This window comes from Temnothorax longispinosus, chromosome 3 (assembly GCF_030848805.1).
Source record: "Temnothorax longispinosus isolate EJ_2023e chromosome 3, Tlon_JGU_v1, whole genome shotgun sequence".
Taxonomy (NCBI): domain Eukaryota; kingdom Metazoa; phylum Arthropoda; class Insecta; order Hymenoptera; family Formicidae; genus Temnothorax; species Temnothorax longispinosus.
In genome coordinates this window covers 5,578,141-5,594,102 of record NC_092360.1, presented here as the reverse complement: position 1 = coordinate 5,594,102, position 15,962 = coordinate 5,578,141, and the positions used below count along the sequence as shown (strand labels likewise).

At 38.3% G+C, this 15,962-nt stretch overlaps 1 protein-coding gene across 12 annotated transcripts in view; it reads right to left on the bottom strand.

Annotated features, from left to right (window-relative positions):
• Positions 1 to 15,962, bottom strand: part of C3g (C3G guanyl-nucleotide exchange factor) — a 70,317-nt gene that overhangs the window by 15,113 nt on the left and 39,242 nt on the right. The gene's annotated exons all lie outside the window — the stretch shown is intronic.

Here is a 15,962-nt window from a genome sequence, read left to right as displayed (position 1 = left end):
TTGCATCTCGGTCGAATAAAACTGTGAACGAAGAAGTTGCCGCGAACGGCACGCAGATAAAAGCAATCCTGTCTCATTTCTCGCGTGCCTTCCACGCGCAGACAATATTTTTCCGCCCTTTCCGGAACGCACGCGGGATCCATGTAGGTCGTGGACTTCGCCGCGGCTCGCAGTTATACTGTCAACCCGTTGCACACGTGCGCGAGACGAACGACCGCTACATACCGCCAGGCGCGCAGCGGGTCTGCCCCAGGTCTGCCTGCCTGCCTGCCTTTTTCCACGGAGTGCTAATGCCACTTGAATTAAAACGAAAACGGCTGCGGCGCACCGGTGCGCCGGACGTGCAATGTGTCTGCGGTGTTATAGCTAGTCCTAAGTACCTGGGAAACCTTTCTTCCCCGAACCTCGCCGGCAAGAGCAAAGAGTAACTTGCTTTTCTCGCACGTGCCGGTCGCCGCGTCCGTGAATCGCCGATCAATAACGGCCCCCACGTGTCGTATACGTCGAGGATCGTAATGCGGGAGCTTTAATTCTCCTTCATATAGTGATTGTCAAGTGATTAATTTCATATTGATGACAGTTAATGACAACGTTAAAATAATAACGCATCAAATATGAGCAAGTAGAAAATAGTATCGCGTTCCTACAAGGTATTTATTGTCTTTACATCCACTTAACAGTGGCAAGTTAAGTCGATTTCAATTGAGCTGTCTTTTTCTGCGATTTTGATCAATTCTTATACACCCACGTTTACACGTTATTACTATATACGTAAACGTGTGTATATAAATCAAACATACGCGCAAATTTAATTCCCGAAGCGATCAAGCCTCTTCGCTGATGCGATATCGTACGTATCGATCCTTCGGTTTATTCTAAATAATTTATTACAGCAATATTTTTCCACGCTATCATCGTGCGCGATGCATCGCGATACGTTCACCCCGGCTGCAAAGGCCATTTCGGCTGGCGCCGAAAGTAATGGAAGCGATAAACATCGTCAGAATGAACTTCGCGAATTTATTACACCGCGTAAATTTCTCTCGGAACTTGAGCGTTTCGCGAAGTATCGTCGCTTTTTATGAACAAAGGTGTTTGCCGGACTAAACCCCAAAGGTATTTGATAGCTCGTAAAATCAGTGATCAAAAAATATTTCAGTGATCGCGAAACATAAAAAATCTTATTAACGGCAGAATGTTACGAAGATAACGCAAAGTATAATAGAATTTCTTAACTATTAAAAAATTCTAACTCGAAACAATAAACCTCTTTTTTTCTTTCCCTCTTCGACTGAATATTACGACAATTGCTGATAAAGATACCGCTTATTTCTTTATTTATCAAAGATCCTCCGCGTGCGATGGCGATGCAACAGCGATTTAATCCAAGTGCATCCATCCGAGAGAGATCGTCTGTCGACGCGCGTGTGTAGGGATAAATCAAGTTCTATTCACGAATCCGCCCCAAAATCTCAATCAGACGTGATTTGCGCCAAAGGCACAAGGTTTGACAAGCCGATAGAGATAATGGAGATGAGAACACACAGAGACAAGAGAAGAGACAGGGAGAGGGGAAGGGGGCGGGGGCGAGGGAACGCGCGGCAGACAGGAGAGATGCAAATTGCCGTGATTGACTGTATTCACGAACCACGTTCGACTCCCACACGTGTTATCCGTGGGAATGCGCGTGCATATTGGGGAACGCGATACAATAGGCGCGGGGTGCGGTTATTTACAAACCGCGACGCGCGGAATTATTTTGATCGTGCGAAACCTTCGGTCGCGCGAAAGTGCCCATCCGATTATGCAAAACCGTTGTACGCCATTCGGTAGATGACAAATAACGATAGACAGATATCGTTTCCCTTTGCCTTTCCACGTCACTCGTCACACGCGACGGATGCGGACGATGGCGGTGGACGCTTTGAGTTATCCGTCAATCGTAACAGAGAGATCCTAAACTAAAAGGGTTTCCTTTTCCTCAATTTTGTATGTTTGTGCATATTACGTGACAAATAAGCGATTCATAAAAACATTTAGACATTTTGAAAACATTTAACAACTTTTCTACGTATTATTTTTACTGCAACTATATATGTACCTATATACTAATTTGCATTGCAAGGTTGTTATATATGTATAATAAAGGCTCTTCCTTATCTTTGATAAAATTCATCTAAAATATTTCAAACTCTTATTATTATGATAATTTTTATCATTGAAGCATAACGGCAACAAACGAAAGACGATGATACTTTATATTACCGAGAAGTTTTTAAATATATAGATACATATATAGATGCTGTTTATATAGATGCGTCAAGTCTAACTATCTATAAGACTATAAGAAACTAATGTATCATATTTATAAATATAAAAATATGAGAAGAAAATTACTTATGAGCCTATATAGAATTATCTCTAATATTGAACTAATTTGTTTTATACATTACAGGTTGGTCATGGCAGCGAGAATTGCTTTGTCCAACATTGTGTGTGTGTGTGTGTATTTGCCAGCGAAATTCTATTGACTCGCGACATAACGGGCTTTCACGCTACAGCAAATACGGTGATCCGCGAAACGTGATCAAGCGTGTTTAAAGTGTGCAGGTACGCGCCCTGCGAAACTTTATGACGATGAAACGATCGCATTTATGAATATCACCGGGATAAACGTTTCATTGTTAATACGTATTATCTGTGCACGTAACAACGCTAATGTACACGATGAAATATTTACCAGAGAGTAATGTATGTATCATTTATACATATAATAATAATAATATATGAGATTTGATGAACTTCATCGCAAATGTCATTATTTTCCTAGGTGATACAACAGTGTCTTTTTAAATATAAAAGACGGGTGAAAGATATTTGGAGAAAAGCGGCGCCTTACATCTTTGTTTCGATGTTAACTTCGCAGTCACTCTATAAAGTTCGGACATAGTTTAGACAATTTTTAATTGATCTGCCATACGTTTCAAGCTATAATTACGAAGAAATTTATATTTTACATTATTTTTTTACAAATTTATTTATTATAGTAATAATAATAATATTTATACATATAAATTATAAAATTAAATCCATTTTGCTTCCTCATAGAGGAAGCTTTGTGATGGTGGAAAAAATTTTTTTCGAGATTTTGATGGAAATAGAATGTTCTTTAGAATGTTCCAAAATGTCGAGAAATCACATTAATAGAAAATGTTCGGAAGTATGTATGTGTGTACGGATTTTTTGAATTAATAAACTGTATTACTAAACTGGTTTGAATGTTTTTGTAAAGCGCAGAGAGCACAGTTAGTCTGAAAATGACGGACAGTGTCCAAACATGTCTCTTACATGAGGAACTTTAAGTTACCCCAGCGGTTTAACCAGCGGATTAATACGTTCTACAATATTTTTCTTAATCGTAATAAGAGGAAATGGCTGTCAACGCGACGTGGTAATAAGCACTCGTGTTCAACATCGAGTCTCTCAAGCTCGCTCCGGGCCTCTCTTTCTCCACCCTTTATCGATCACCGCATGCTCGTACGCGAGGTGTAAACTCACCGAAACGCGCTTTAAGCGAAACGGTAAGCCCATCGCATGCATAGCTGCGGAAAATGCGGAAAGCCCCCGGAATGCGATCGGGCACGATTAGAATCGCGAACAGACGCATCGTATCTCGAGCGTGGACCTGCGGTGTGTTGGCTACCGCGGATTTCGCGGTGATGCATGCACGGACGACGGTATCAGTACGCGCACGTACGTTATACACACGCTCGAGTCCCTCACGCGCGCATTATGCGATTGTGTCCGCAGCGGCAACGAGAAGCTCGGTGATGAACGGTCGCGCCATCGGCATCGGCGCGATTAAAGGGACACACGGTGGAAAGTTATCGCGACCGTAGCTCCCGAGTCCCCGCTGCATCGTCGCGATAACGGCCGAGGAGAGATGCTGTAATGTCGTTCGCGACAATAATATTCGCGCCACGTGCGCGGTGCGACGGCGGAAACACGTAGCTCGTTAATGAAAACCCGGCCGCGATAGCGCAACGTTGTTAATTACTCGGCGCCCGCGAGTTTTCCGCTCGTTACTCGTTGGTGATGATTCCCGGCAGCCCGAGTCCATTTTTTACGCGTAATGAATATTTAACTCGACTGCGCGATCCATTCCTCGCAAAACGGTGGGAGCCGCCCGCGTGTCTCGAGGGAAATGTACACGCCGGGTAGGAAGACGCGAATTATTGTCGAGATTAGATGCACATCGTTTTTGATAAATCGTGCCAAATGTATCACTTCGGGTGAATTATTGCGCAAGCAAGTTTCGCTAAACGTATATCTGTTACACATCGCTTTGGCTAATCCTTTCGATTTATCACGGCAATAAATCGGAACGATTTCGACTAATCTCGCAGATTAATCTACATAGATACGAAGTCAAGATTTGGAAGCCCTCCAGAATCCCGCGTTCGAGTTCAGAAATCCGTTGTCTTAGAACATCCTGCATACATTTGTATATAATCTTCACCATTTTCGTGAAATTTTATATACGTTTAATAAAGGATTTTTATTTAAATATATGTAACAGGATTGCCACAGACCTGGAAAACCGAGGAAAGTCATGAAAATTTAAATTGATCACAGAAAACCTGGAAAAATAAGGGAAATATATAAAAGAATTTTTTTAACTTTGCTCATAGTTCTCATAAATGCAATCTTATTATAAAGAGTACTTGTCATTTTTTAAATATCACATCTAACATTTAAGTTAAATGCGTTCAAAATTTGCACACTTTACAAGTCATTTCTTACATATGTTGCTTTTGAGGTGTTGTTGTGTTTATTTGTTATTTTGTCTTCTCCTATATTTCTTCTCTTATAATGTTAATCAACAAAATAATTAAAATTTATATTTTATTCAATGCCTTTATTCAATCGCTCTTTTCCTTATAATTGCTTCTTTTTTCCAATACTTATTTATTTTTTGTTGAGCTGAATTTACAGAATTATATTGTGTTACTAAACTTCTAAGTTTTTGTTGCTTCTAATAATATGAGCTATCTTTCCTGCAATCCCTGCTTCTAAAATGTTGAAATTAAAGTTACATATTGATCATGGAAAATTCTCCATTATCGTCTGCAAAAATCATAAAATTTTAAAATTTACTTTCTGTGGCAACTCTGCTAAGTTTCACGAACATTACGATGAATTTATGACAGATTAATTAAAGTAAAAACTGCGTCAATAACTAACTAATTTCACGAACACTATGACGAATTTATGACAGATTAATTAAAGTAAAAATTGCGTCAATAACTAAATAATTTCACGCACATTGTGACGAATTTATGACAGATTAATTAAAATAAAAATTGCATCAATACAGAAACTTTCACTAAATTTTTTCGTAAAATAATTTTTACCGGAGGTGAGATAAATCAAGTTAAAAAAAATTTTTATCGAGAATAAAATAAAAATCTTTTCTCAGATCAAAATATCGCTCGCAAGTAGTCGCAGGGGCAATAAGAACAAATGTAGCCGTAATTCAATATGCAGCACAAATAACGAAGGTCCGAGAGACACAGATCAGGATTCGAATTAATTAACAATTACGAGGGTTAATGATGTTGGCGCAAACGCTAATAGCGTGGAGATTCGTGTTTCGAGTGTTTACGCCGGCGCTCTGCGGGTGGGCACGTTTCGCCGGATGGGATTTATACGAACGACAGCGACCGGTAAACAACGGAAACTCGATGTAATTGTTTTATGGAAATCTCCTGGATTTCCATAGCGGTTACTTCTCGTTCCTTGGTCTACGGCGAATCGACCGGCTGTTAGGACGAGCGCAATCACGAGAGCGCGGACTTCGATGTGACTTAATAAGATCCGTGAATTCATCATTGCGTGGAGGTATTACGACACGAGATAACGTATGAAATTCTTTTTTAGGGAGTACATGTGGAAACAGGCGAAACTTTTTTTTATCGCATGCTGTCATTCACGTTTGATAGAGCACTCTTGCGAAATGTTTCGAGGACTCCATTTCCAATTCTTGAATTATTAAATGGCTGTTGAAATTTTCATCGATTGTCACAGATTCCATTTTCAGTGGAGACGTGAAACGCATTTAAATTAAATTATTAAATTGTGCCAGAGTCATTAACGGAATAAAACGAGAAAAAAAGTAGTTTATAAAAATCTCTGTTTTTTTTAAATTAACTCTACTTTGTAAAATCAAAAAGCGAGCTATGTAAAAAAAACTCATTCAATTTCGTAGAAACGTAGGTAGGTATATATACAAAGCGTTTACATAAAATTATATATATTAAATCTATTTGGAGAATAGAAAACTAAAAAGAGTTATCAAAATATTCTAAAGCCTCTTTTCATTTTTTGACAAATAATTAAACAAAAAAATATAATTCTTTGTGTGTTAACGTTCAATACAATAGAATGTACATATGTATCAACGTCCGCATATAATTATATCACATATAATATTATAAGAATTTTATGTTGCAAATATTGCGCATCAGATAACTCACATTAAAATCATCCATCTGCATCACGACGTCGTAACCACCGAAAACCCACCATCAGTATCGTCACATTTTGTTCGTGGATTTCAGTGTAATAAAAAATTTCGCGTTGTCGGATTAACGGCAGATTTCCCGTGCGTTTCGCGAGAACGGGTGATTCTCCGCGCGAATTCGCATCATGCTTTCATTAAAAAAAATGAGAACCGCGTGTGGTGAACAAGCACGATGGCGAAGGGCTTCCACCGATTACGCGCAAACGGTTCGTTAAAGCTTTTAATGATTCGTTCGTGGGATCAACGGGACGAGCGACGCGCAATCAAAGCGGGGACGAGAATCTCTCTCTTTTTTTTTTATTTCACTTGTATCGATATTCAACCTTCGCCGACGTGGGCAATGGAGAGCTCCCGAAATGTTTGATCTATCGTCGCGAGCGTATAGGTTTCTCGCTAACTGGAATAATGAGAAAAGTTCCCGCGGGTGTGGAAAACACGCGAAAACGATTTGTGGCTGAAATGCGGGCTTATTTGAGAATCCCATGAAAGAAAACCGGTGGTCTTTGTTTTAAATACATCAGTTCGAGCGAAAAATGAGTTTCGATATTTCGATTCCCGAGAAAAGGATTATAAACGCAGTTTGTGAACAAGAACATGAGTCAAGCGTTATTTTTATATGAGCAGCTGTTCAAATAAAGAGATTTCTGATCATTAAAAGAATAAATAAAATTGGGAAACAAAACACAAGATACGTAAATTTCGACGTGTATCGTAAGGAAAGGTTGTAGTTCTCGGTATCACGACACAACATGGTTACTGCAACTATACTTCAGAGTCGTAATCTGCAGAAACTCATTTTACACCATCATTTTACGAGACTTACTGTTACGGTAATTATGTCGGCCTCAGCAACGTCGCGTCGTCGTAACGACATGCGGGAATCAGAAGAAATGAGTAATAAAGAACGAATGGTAATTCGTCAGAAGCGCGAAGCGGAAATTGATGGCGGGATATTAAAAATCGCGCAAAAGTAATTTCCAGAAGAAAGTGCCGAACGCAATGAATGATTACTGACGTAATAAGGGACGAAAATCCTACTCCGCGATAGAGAAAATTGATATTGCGCGCGTTGGGAAAAGACAGCGAAAAGAAAATTGATATTAACTATCCGGGAGTGCTGGCATTAAAGGATTTCGTGGACGACGGGCGTTACACCCGCGACGAGAAGGCCTTCGCTCGAGTAAAGCTAATAATTGCCTCCCGAAAATTGATTATCCGCAAGTTCGTTAACGGTGGCGGCAGCGGTGCGCAGCGGCTCTGTGAACTAATGGATCCCAGATTATTGACAGACGGAGTGTAATCGCGGATGGATTTGCACGCTCGTAAAAAATTCCAGGAATCGGGATGATCTCTCGTGCGAGTGGGGAATGGTGCTGCTTGCACAGACAATGGGGCTCGAGCCGTTGAAGCCGGCGATGTAATCCCGAAAAATATGCAATGTTAATAAGTACATAATACTTCGAGCAAAATGAGTATAGGGGCATCGGACGAGGATGTTTCACCCATCCTTTCAGTTCATATACTGGTTTCAAAATCACGGTAGACGCAGGCACATTAAAAATATAATAGTAATATTAAAAATGGAAATTTTTATATTTTAATACAAAATGTTAAACAGTAGTTATTTATAATCAATATTGTAACAATTGTGGGTAGCGATTAATAATGTGCAATGACGATGATTTTTTATTGACTGTTAAAATAACGAGATAGTTGATCGGCAAATTTGTAAAAAAAAAAAGACATTCTACATGACGTATCTATCGTGTATGTATGACATGTAACGCGACATATTATTGTTGCTGCGGTTTGCGGTTATCGGACAAACACTTAATGCGATTTTACAGCGAGAGGCGCAAACACCTATACTGCGTATTTTCCGGATGTCTGACCGAATCAGATAAATCAGTGTTTATCCTAATCCGACCGAAATGGCCTGGTAATTGTTGGCAAAATGGATGATACCCATTACAGTAATAACAAAGTTACATACGACATGGCAAAAATATATACGTAATTAACGATGCAAATATAAATTTAACATGAGTTGTTAAAGTGAGTTTAAGACTGACACTATATTTCGAAGAAAAAACACAATACTAATCAATATTATACATATAATAGTAGATACTATTAAAAAAAATTTTACGTGTTATTATATTCGTTATATTTATATCTTTGTCCTTTTTCATATCTATATATATATAAGTCACGTATTCTATAATTCGTAACTCTTTGCTGCCCTTTGCATTTGTAAAAAAATAATTAATATACGATTTAAGTTGAATATGACCTAAAAGCAAAAAATCGCGACTGTTTTGTGAGATTTATCCTTTAGTGATTAGTAAACATTTTCATATTTAGCCTGTTCCTCTAAATTTTTCTTATCGATCTTTTGTTTCCATGTTATTTCTCATGATAGATGACAACGGGATGATACCTCTGTATCAACTTTTTACATCGAGTCATTAATTTACTCTGTGTACGATATCCGACGAACACACTGCTGTTCGATCTGGCTGTTGCCGTCCGGCTGTTTGCGAATATACTTCCGTGCGCATCTCGTCGCGTGCACAAAGTCAGACGCGTTCGACCGATTAGAACGGACAATCCGCATATACGTGCGTATATCCGCGCGCCCCGGGCAAATTAATTTTCCGGGACACGCGCGCGTGTGTCCCGCAGCCGCAGTACCGAGTTCGCACGGGTGTATATACTCCGTGTGACACGACCCACCCCGAAATAACCGGGAGGTTGTTGCACCGCGCCCCGTGACACACGAACCGTGAATTTACTGTTCGGTACACCAAAAATGCGGTCGACGAGTCGGACAGGTCGAAATCTCTCTCTCTCTATCTCTCTTTGTCGGCGATATTTACGCGCTCCGTTAAGCCTACCGAACAATTATCATTGTACGACGGAAGGAATAGTCTGGTACAGCGATCATCAGTGATCTGAGTAGAAATATCGTGTAAAAGTTATAAGAATTCAAAATTCGATAAATATCCGTTGTTTTAAATATAATATAGAGGTAGTATAGTTTGTTAATAAAATTACGATAGAATAATTTTATAATAAGAGACCACGCAGATAACTGCGATACTTCGCTAGTGCAATTGTTAAGATAATACAATGCCAGATAAGATACCTGAATTACGAATTATTGGTTAAACAATACACGAGTGCATGAACTGTGCAAACCAAACGTTGCGAGGTATCGGAGCAGCGATATAAAATCTCGTCACGTATTCAGGATCATTACGCTGTGCTGTAAAGTGCTTGCACCCGCGAATGTGAATCAGACTTAAAGTCCGGTCCTTGAGACGTAGAGAGTAACGATGAGGGATATGAAGGAGCGCACCCGGAGCTTAAAGGGCTTTCGAAATAGCTTAAACGCCGAAAGAGGATTATTCCAAGATGGTGGGTTCGGACAACGCGAACTAAATTTAGTAAGCGAGGCCGAAACCGGCAGCCAAAATACGATGAAACTTTGTGAAAGGCTTGGACGTAGACGAGGTTTCTCGGTTTGGAAACAATTACGTTACGCCATCACTACGATACAACTTTGCAGAACAAGGAAACGTCGTCGCTTTAATTCCATTTTCGCTTTAACTCCATTAGATTCTTATTAACTCTTTTATTAATATTTACCGGGTACGTGAGAAAATTATGATTCGTACTCTTAGTATCTCTACAACTTTTAAGTCTACTAAAACGATGAGGAGTTATTGGATCAGAAATAATTAATGACACGCAAACGCAGCAAAAACACTTGTAAAAGATTGCTTCCACAAAAATGTATCTAATATCATTTAACAATACGAAAAAATAAATTTATAGTAAAATTATGTATATATGTGTTTGTTTCACTATCCCCAAAATTTTATTAAAGTAATGCCTCTAACAAACTTTAAATCAAGAGAGAGAAAGAGGACGAGAGAAACATATTTTATTTTACATCGGAAGAATTCACATATTTTTCGTACGAAGTAGGCTAAGAATTTCGCGACCACTTTCACGGTTAATTAACATTCGGTGAACTAACGGCGCGAGAAGATAACGTGCTGATCGCGAAGCTTTCTCGAGCGAAGCGACCATTTCGCGCATTTCGCTTGCAACGATGCAATTACGGGGGGGAAGGGGCTTTAACGTCCGTGGAATACTGTGAGCCGTTTCCAGCTGGGAATTTCATGGTCCGACGATGATATTAGTGGGCACCAGTTGGTAGTAGGAGCGCAGTAATGTCGTTTCCTGAATTAAGAGGGAGAATCGATGCTCAGCCGCATAGTCCTCTTAATGGCCATCGTACTCCCGCGAACTTGGAAAAGCTACGAAGATTTACTCCGGAAGCGCCGATAAAAATGTGGCTCTCGATAAGAATCATGACCGGCATTTAATGCTTACTGCAGCCGTGTACGCGCGAATAGGCTCTGGCTATATAGTTAGATTTAATCTTAATGGGGAAAGTTCTCAGAAAAATAATTACAATACATGAGACATAAAAAATAAACCATACCAGAAAAATTTTATTAAAAGTAGGTACTTAATTACTAATTATTATTAATCATTGATCAAGTTTAATTTCTTAATTTAACTATTACATCTGTTAATTATTATCAAACAATGCAATAAATTAATTTATTTACGTAATACAATTGTGATAACTCTAACTGGTACTGATGATAAGATAATTATGATCAGTAAGAAGCATTAACTTAATTTAATAATTATTAATTTTGTATTATTAGCTTTTAAAAGCAATGTGTATTTATAAAAAGTAACAGAAATATAATAAATCCGCTTTTTAGATTAACAATAAGATCGGCGTACAGTTTTTTAAATGTATTGTCGATTAGGTATGCTGATCACAGATGCACATCGACACTCACTCAATTATTCTTCGTTTAAAATGTTAAGTACTACAGCGGTCTTCTTGATAAAACAGACTTATTTTCGGTGTCGCGAAGAAACCAGTAATGGAAAAGTAATTAAAGAAAAATAATGGAAGACGCGCGGGAGTGCTTTGCGAGAACAGCTATACCGCGATGCAGCGTTGTTGTGACTTAAAGCATGAACTTATAGCGGGAATCGAGAAATTAATTGCGAGTACCGTCTAATGGAAAACTAGGAATTTTATGGCACAATATGATCAATTCAATGTAAAAGACAAACTCGCACAGAACTAGCAAACGTCTGCATCGGACTCGTTTTATCAAATTACGAGATCTCATAATAACGCATTACAGGTAAAAGCGTGCCGAGAGAAAAGGGAGGGGGAGGGGGAGAAAGGGATGTATTTTGTGATGAGATTTATGCGAAATATCCCACGAGAATATTTCAGGTAATTACACTGATTAGCAGTGGAGGCAATGAATATTGTCATAATTCGAGAACAAAGCCGATTTTAACGAGATGCGCGATGCATACACACGTTGATCTCATATACCTCGGCAATATTAATATTCTCGAATCAGCCTTTTACATTCATTTACGCGCAACTCGTATATTTATCCCGTTATTACAAGTAGAAAGAGTTGCTTCAACAGTCAATCTTCGTTGGAACTATTTACAAATTAAAAAAAAAACTATAGAAAAGCGAGTAAAGGAGTAGCTGTTATAATGATACAATCGTGCATCGCGTTTTGCTCCACAAACTTTGCAATGTACTGAATATAAATGACGATGCTTGGAATATTGCGAAGGATCACGCTGTATAAAAAATTTATCACGAACGAATAAATACTTGAATGAAATTAACTATTACGTTAAAAATAAATGTCATACCTCTCAATATTCATCTTAAATTTTCCTTCAAATCTCCATCCAGACAAGACCCTTAGAAAATTAAAATCGTTATTCATAATGATTTTATCAAGAATAATTTTAACATAATAAAATATCGTCTATTCTATCATCAAAATGATGATATCGGAATATCATTTATATGGCAAAATTATTTATCAGAAAATCAGACACCTCGAGCAATTTATCTAATACTCCGTTAAATTAGCGACACTTAAATTCTCTTTAAACGCTTAGAGAGCGAGACGTGTCTCTTCAGTTCGTTCTCCACATTCGTAAGCCGCCGAATATCGCCGACTTCGGTCCTTACAAGCATGGCGCCGTCTGGCCTGAAGCGATCGGTCGCGCAATGAAGCGATTCTGCAGACGAATCGCAAAAATGCGGGCGGAGATGCGAGACGCCCGCGATGCAATAGGGGGATTGATTTTCGAAGCGCGACGCGATTGCAAGACGAGAAGAAAGCATCCGCTGATACTCTCCTCTCCGTGGATGCAAACAGTAGATCCATTAAAGGCCCAACTCGACGCCCTTATAATGTTTGTGTGGACCCTCGTCGAAAGAGAATACCCTCAAACGGAGGGCGGGCTGGATAAAAACACGAGATACGAGCGGTCTCTCCTCTCTCGTCAAATATCGCCAATCAATATAGATGCTCTCGACGGCACGTAGTATTGGATTTCCGCTAGTGTCGCATTTGATGCAAACAACGGAAAACGCTGACCTCGCGGGTAAGTCGAGCCATCCGTATTTCGTTGAGCATTACACGGGTGCAATAACGCACGTAATATAATTATGAATATCATGCCATAATTAAAAGTATGTACGTCAAAGATTTTAAAAGCGCGAATTCCTCCTTCTCATTTTTCTCCACATCGTAATCTTGTTAAATTATTTAGCATTTTCTTAATGTGCTTAAAGAGATTTTGTCTCGGAGCATACTAATATACAAAATGTGATAATAACAACATTCTCTGGTTAACTATTGGGTAACCAGATGAGACCAGCCGCTGTCTGCTGAAACAGTGGAATTCGCAGTATTCTTTCCTTAATCAAAAGAAGCCGGAGACGTTGGCTGCGTCTTATCGATATATACTCGACGCCGCGCCGGAAAACAGCGGATTCATTAACAGACAAAGCTCAACTTCTGCAATATTGAAAGAGACAAGAGACAGCTTCTCCAAGGAAAGCGCCATCGCTTGAGGAAAATACCTAATAACGAGTCGTCTTTGCAGCCAGGTGACGCGGGGTATACAAAAACGATACTTCGAGTCTTAATTACGGAGACAATCTCCGAGCAAACGTGCCAAAATGTATGCTGTATAAAGCAAGGCTATATCCGCTTTGATATTCGTATAACAAGTAAAAATTCTAATTTTCCATGTGACTCAAATATCAATTTATCATATCTTATAATGTCAAGTGAATCAAGTGATAAATATCTTTTTTTACGTTTATATTTATTTGTATTAGTCGAAATGGAATCTATAGTTTTAAAAAATTATTTTTACCAGCTGAATGAGACTTCCGGTTGATTACAACTTTTGCTATCAACATTATATGTATACATATATGTATACAGATAAATAGATGACAATAGCTGCACAGGCATATTGCGGTCATGTATGTCCTCTATGCGTCAGGACGTAGACGTAAGAGTTGGAGAGCACAGATTTATATCGTTAAATATTTTTTAATCGTCTCATATATGTGATATGCGAAAGTGACACGTAATCATGCTCGAGAGAGAGAGAGAGAGAGAGAGAGAGAGAGAGAGAGAGAGAGAGAGAGAACCTTGCAACACGTAGGAAATTCTATCATCAATGCCAGAGAAAATGCTAACGTTGCCGTAACTCATATTTCAGCGTGCAAACCGGATGTGGCAAAATAATGGTACGTATATTTATGAAAAAATGTCATTAGGTTGCAAATATTATGTTATACGTTTCATTAATTTAATATAAAATAACAGAATAATATATACAACAATGATAATATTATACGTATAAAAATCTGCGCTTAATAAAAAGTGATCGGAAATCGGATAAATAATCGATCTCTACAATTGATATCTCTCTTTTACATTTCTGGCTATTTTTAGACTGATTGTGAGTTTAATTTTGCTCGCACGTAACAATATATATTATATATAAACATTTGTTAATCATCATATTATAAATATTATAAGTGGTAAGTTTAATTGTTTTATTATTATATCAAGATGTACGTACATTAGTTATAGATATTTAAATGCATGTGAAAAATGCCGTATGGTCATAGTACATTTATCCATTCTCATTTAAACTCACGTTTCATTAATCGTTGCCAAAGAGAGATACAAAAAATTTCGCAGAGATATTCTCATATTACGTGACTGGAGTTTCATTCAGGAGAAATATTTTTCTATCCAGAGAAACAAATATCTTGAAATATTTTCCAGCTGACGACGGTTTACATTAGCAACCGGTGCCTATCTTTATCCGGCGGCGTTGTTGCGCCCTCGGCATACCAAAGTTCCTCCGCTCTCCGCTGTTCGTGGATTTATGCACGTGTTAACGATTGACATAATAATGCGACACGTGTGCGAAGCATGTGGTCTAGACACAAGAGAGCGTAAAAGAGCCCACCCATCACAGAAACTACAAGAGCCAGTCGCCAACTAACTAACTTCCGAGAGGATCATGTACGAGCGATATACATATGTATATGTAGGGTGGAGCGTAATTCGTGATAGGATCGGAGGGGATAAGTCTTCATAAATAAAAGTAAAAGTGAAATGGAAAAGTGGTAAAGAAATAATATTTCTTCGTACGAATCATCATTCGATAAAACCGAACTTAAAAGTTAATTAATGACTTAGTTACCGTGTTCGTCTATTAGTCATCATATCTACTTGTGTGATAGCGTTTATAAACATTAATGATGATTTAAGTTGCTTATTAATTTTAATACTTTCCTTAGCTTTTAATCTCTATCAAATTATCGCAGTTGCGTGATACAGTAAAAAGTGGGTATACTTACTTACATTATGATAACCATATTTCTGGTGTAAGTAAATACTGTTGAGAATCATTTTTTAATCGCTATCGTTGAACAAATGATATCAAGAATAGAGCAAACATTACTCGAATGCAATTTTTCCTTATCTTAAATGTCAGCAAATTCTAGTATAATAAAAGACAAATAATCTGTAAAAAGACCTGTTCTATTATTAACAATTACGTTTCTGCAAGTGTCTACTAATACAAGTATAAATAATGAGATAATAGACGATGAGGTAATAGACGAACACGTTAGCAAAGTCGGACTCAACCGCGGACACGCGCATCTTTTTAATAAAATAATTCTTAATGAAACTATGGTTTTTAATCATTTATTTAAGCACAATGCGAGACGGTTTTAACGTACATATTCGAAATAAATCCATAAAAATTGGGCGTCGTTTCCACTTCCTGCGGTGTGTACAACTGAACACCGTAACACTGAGATAAAACACAGTGCTTGCATGCTCTATGCGCATCAAGGCCCCCGTGGAGAATCAAAAACTCGTGAATTAATTTCGTCACTTAGAGTCAAAAC